The sequence below is a fragment of the Triticum urartu genome, chromosome 6A (assembly GCF_056163025.1).
Source record: "Triticum urartu cultivar PI428250 chromosome 6A, HENAU_Tu73, whole genome shotgun sequence".
NCBI lineage: Eukaryota > Viridiplantae > Streptophyta > Magnoliopsida > Poales > Poaceae > Triticum > Triticum urartu.
In genome coordinates, this window is record NC_141878.1 from 559,328,176 (window position 1) to 559,333,472 (window position 5,297).

The window sequence follows — 5,297 nt, forward strand, 5'->3', positions numbered from 1 at the left end:
ACGTCCTTTAGGTAGGGTGGTCCTGCTTCTTCTTGTGGTGTATGCTGCTACTTCATCATCGTCGTCATGTTCGATCCTCGGGTCGCCATACTTGTCGAAGTCTTGCTCATTGGCTACTCCATCCATTCCGATGATCTTCCTTTTGCCTCTCCTCACGACAACACGACTGGGCTTTGACGGGTCGGTAATGAAGAAGCATTGGTCCACTTGGGAAGCCAGTACCCATGGCTCATTTTTCCCAGGCTCCACAAATTTTTTTATGCATTTAAAATGCTGTTTGATACTTATTTGTGTTTAAATATGTTCAAACTTGTTTAAATCATAACAGTAATATTTTTTTTATAAGACAGTAATAATTTTTTAAATAATATCATCAAATAGTAATGCTGGCGGAGCGGGGGAGGGTGCGCGGGGTGCGGGGGGTCGGCGGCGGCGGTTGAGTAGGGGAGGGGTGCGGGGGGTCGGCGGCGGCGGTTGAGTAGGGGAATCAAGGGTGCGGGGGGTCGGCGGCGGCGGCCGGTGGACCGGGGGGTGCTCGGCGGCGAGGGGGACCGGATCTGGCGAGGTGGGATAGCGATCGAGATGGAGGGGGATCGAGATCGAGTGTCCATGAAATTTAAAAATATTCATGATGGTTCAAAAAGTGCCCATGAAATACAATCGAGAAAGGAAGGCTACGATTTAAATACAATCGATCTTAGCTAGCTATCTGTTCACAATCTTCTTGCCCTTCTTTTTCGCAAATGGAGTTCTTCTGTGGAACGGACGTCCTTTAGGTAGGGTGGTCCTGCTTCTTCTTGTGGTGTATGCTGCTACTTCATCATCGTCGTCATGTTCGATCCTCGGGTCGCCATACTTGTCGAAGTCTTGCTCATTGGCTACTCCATCCATTCCGATGATCTTCCTTTTGCCTCTCCTCACGACAACACGACTGGGCTTTGACGGGTCGGTAATGAAGAAGCATTGGTCCACTTGGGAAGCCAGTACCCATGGCTCATTTTTCGCGGTGACGTTTGCGCCCGCGGTCTTGGATTTGGCTTCGGGTATAACCATGGTGGTGAAATACCGGTCTTCTTTTAGGACGCTCTTGGCCCATCTGACACGGAACATCGGGACCTTCTCTCCAGCGTAGCTCAGCTCCCAGATCTCCTCGATCCTTCCGTAGTATCTGTCCTTGTCGTTACCGGTGTAGGATTCCATCGTTACCCCGGAGTTCTGATAACCATCGCACTTCATGTCCTTGGCCTCGGTGTAGAATGTGTAGCCGTTGATATCGTACGCCTCATAGGTCATCAGGTTGTGCTCGGCGCCCTGTGACAAGGCGAATATGAGTTGTTCTTCCGCGGAAGAATCCTCATGTAAAGGGTACGACAGAAGCTTCTGCTTGAACCAACGCGTGAAACATGAGTTGTGCTCTTTGAGTATATCTCCGTCCGTCCTCTGTTGGCCTCGGTCATTGTACGTCTTCTTAATAAAGGTTTTGTGCTGTACCACCCAAGGATCGACCACGTCTATGTGTTGTAGCGCGACTAGGTTTGCTCTTTCAAAGTCGGCGAGTCGACCCTCGAAGTCGACATGCATTTCGCGACGACCCTCACGGTGACCCCATCCAGCGAGCCTGCCGAGGTGCCTGTTGACGGGCAGACCAACGGGGTTCTCGATGCCTAGATAATTTGTGCAGTAGGAGATGCACTCTTCGGTCAAAAAGCCCCTGGCTATGCTTCCCTCTGGACGTGACATGTTGCGAACGTATCCTTTGATGACACCATTCATCCTTTCGAACGGCATCATGCTGTGCAGGAACGTCGGCCCGAGTTGGATGATATCGTCCACGATATGGACTAGCAGATGCACCATAACGTCGAAGAATGCGGGCGGGAAGTACATCTCAAGCTTGCATAGTATCACCACGATCTCTTCCTGTAGCCTTCTGAGTTGCCTCACGCCAACAGACTTCCGAGAGATGACGTCGAAAAAGTTGCATAGGCCGAATAGGGTTTCACGGACGTGCGCGTCCATAATCCCACGGATTGCAACTGGAAGTATCTGCGTCATCAGCACGTGACAGTCGTGAGACTTCATCCCGCTGAACTTCAGCTTCGCTGGGTCTAGGTATCTTCTTATCTTCCCCGCGTAACCGTAAGGAAGTTTTACTCCTACAAGGCAGGTGAAAAACTGCTCGATCTCCTCCTGACTTAGAGTGAAGCACGCGGGAGGGTAGTCATTTCCGGTCTTCTTGGCCTTTTTGCCTTTGTGACGACTTTCCGTGTCCTGCTTCGCCTCATCATCATCATCATCATCATCATCATCATATATAGCATGAAGCTCCTGCCTGATGCCCATTGATTTCAAGTCTTCCCTTGCTTTCGGCCCATCTTTGGTCCTCTCTGGCATGTTGAGCAGGGTACCAAGCAGACTCTCGCACACGTTCTTCGTGATATGCATGACATCAAGGCTGTGAGGCACACGGTGGATCTTCCAGTACGGCAAGTCCCAGAAAACAGACCTCGTTTTCCATACGTTCAGCAGCGGCTCTGGCGCCTTTCGCTTCTTTCCCGGCTCTGGCGCCTTTTGCTTCTTTCCCGGCAGTGGGCAGTCTTTCCAATTTTTCAACAGCTCGTCTATTTCCTCGCCGCTCCTCGTACGCGGGCGTCCTCGGGGTTCGGTTTCACCATCAAACAGATCCTTGCGTTTTCTCCACGGGTCATCGTCGCGAAGCCACCTTCGATGTCCCATGAACACGGTTTTCAAAGACCCGGGATCTCTATCTAGCTGGCGATACGTTGTGTCATCCATGCACCTGACGCATCCAGAAAATCCGTGGCCCACCTGCCCCGCGACATATCCGTAACCGAGATAGTCGTGCAGCGTCGTGAGCAGCGCGGCTCTCATAGGGAAATATTCTTTCTCTGCGGCGTCCCACGTATTGGCTGGCGTTTTCCACAGCGTGTCAAGCTCCTCTTTCAGCAGCCCCAGATACAGATTGATGTCGTTCCCTGGTTGTTTCGGTCCTTCAATTAGCATACTCATGTGAATGTACTTCCTCTTCATGCACAACCAGGGGGGAAGGTTGTACATCCACACAAACACAGGCCAGGTGCTATGTGTGCTTCTCTGGCTGCCAAACGGATTGACTCCATCGGTGCTCGCGCCCAGCACGATGTTCCTTGGATCATTCCCAAATTCTGGGTCTTCGAAGTTCAACGCTTGCCACTGGCTCTCATCCTTAGGGTGACTCAGCATCTTGTCTTTTTTATCTATCTCCGGATCATTTGCGTCATCTTCTCGCTTCTTCTCCTCCCTATCCGCGTGCCAACGCAGGAGCTTTGCTACCTTAGGGTCCGCGAAATACCGCTGCAGACGAGGAGTGATCGGAAAGTACCACACCACTTTTCGAGGAGCTTTCTTCCTCTTCTTGTATCGAGTGACGCCGCACACCGGACATATGGTAGACTCCGCGTGCTCATCCCGATAAATGATGCAATTGTTCATGCACACATGGTATTTCACGTGCGGTAAATCCAGAGGACACACGATTTTCTTCGCCTCCTCCAAACTGGTCGGGCACTTGTTCCCCTCGGGAAGACGTTCGTGCCAGAATGACATGTTCTCGTCGAAGCATGCGTCGGTCATTTTGTGTTTTATCTTCATCTCCAGAGCCATGAGCGTTACTTTCAGGCGAGTATCCTCGGGCCTGCATCCTTCATACAATGGAGTAACCGCGTCTAACTCAAGTTGATCCATCTTGGCTTTCTCTCGGGCGGCAGCTCTTGCGTTATCCGTCTACTTGAGAAGCAGCTCTTGAATATGAGGGTCCTGCACCCAGCCCATCGATGGTCCAGCGTCGTCTGCTCCGCCGGCATCATCATCTTCATGATCATGCCCGTTGACTGCTCCGGCATCTTCCTCATCATCATGTCCTGCATCTTCTACATGATGACTGTGTACAACATCACCGTTGTGATCATCTCCTCGGGATTCTTCGTCTTCTCGCCCGCCCGAGCCGCGGTGGTTGTCTTGCTGCCCTTCCTAATTTCTTGCCCGGCCCCCATGGACGACTTCGTAGTCATCTTCATCACCTTGCCACCGATAGCCATCCATGAAACCACGCAAGAGCAGGTGGTCCCGCACCTGCCCGGATTCCGGGTCCGCAATAAGGCTCTTCAGCTTGCATCTTCGACACGGACATCTTATCTCCGTCTCATTCTTTTGAAGCATCTCGGCTTTCGCGGACCTCAAAAACCTATTCATGATGCCTTCGGTCATCATGCGGACCATGGTCGCCTGCGGGGTAGAGCAAAACGATATTTTAGAACCAAGAAAAAATTTGGCATGACTTTCCCTAAAAATAGGACCAAAAAGAATGCTTAATGCCAAAATTCTCGCCGAAACGGAAATGAATCAACATTCCGGCAAAATATTGGCAACTATCGAATTTCAAATACCGGTACACCTCCAAACACAAACACATATGCAACACCACAAACATATGCAACACCACGAACATACATAGTTCTAGCTAGGCCATAAAAAGTGCATGTGCACATTGTTGTAGGGAGAACAACATAAATATAGCTTCCCCCCTTACTTACCTATCAAAACAAGGTAATTTAACCACTTAAATTGAATGAATCTATGGTGGAAATGAGGTGAAAAAGAGGAGGCACCCGAGACAAGGAGGAGGTGGAGAGAATGAAGTGGGGAGAAAGTGAGTGTGGGTAGGAGAGGCTGTCCAAAATATCTTGTTGCTGCCCACTTACTAATGGCGCACCAACTCTAAATGCGCCATTAGTAATCCAGGTTACTAATGGCGCACCTCCTGGTGCTGCGCCATTAGTAGTTTTGCAAAAAAAATACTAATGGTGCGCTGTCCCACAGTGCGCCATTACTAGTTTAAACTAGTAATGGCGCACGGTGGAACAGTGCGCCATTAGTAGTTTTGCAAAAAGGGAATAAAAAATATAATAAAAAAACAACATTAGTGGTGCACTTTCTGGCTAGTGCACCATTACTAGTTACAACTAGTAATGGCGCATTGTATCTGGATGCGCCATTAGTATGTTTGGACAGGCGCACTAGTTAAAAAAAATTGATACTAATGGCGCACCCTGGGCCAGGTGCGCCATTAGTAGTTTCAACTCTAATGGCGTATTAGTAGGTGGTGCGCCATTAGTATATACTAATGGCGCACCGCTTGTCTGGTGCGCCATTAGTATCAATCCCATCTATAGCCCTTTTTCTAGTAGTGTCTCTCCGTGGGTCCTTGAGTTGCGTAGAATTTCTGGATCAGGCCAAAA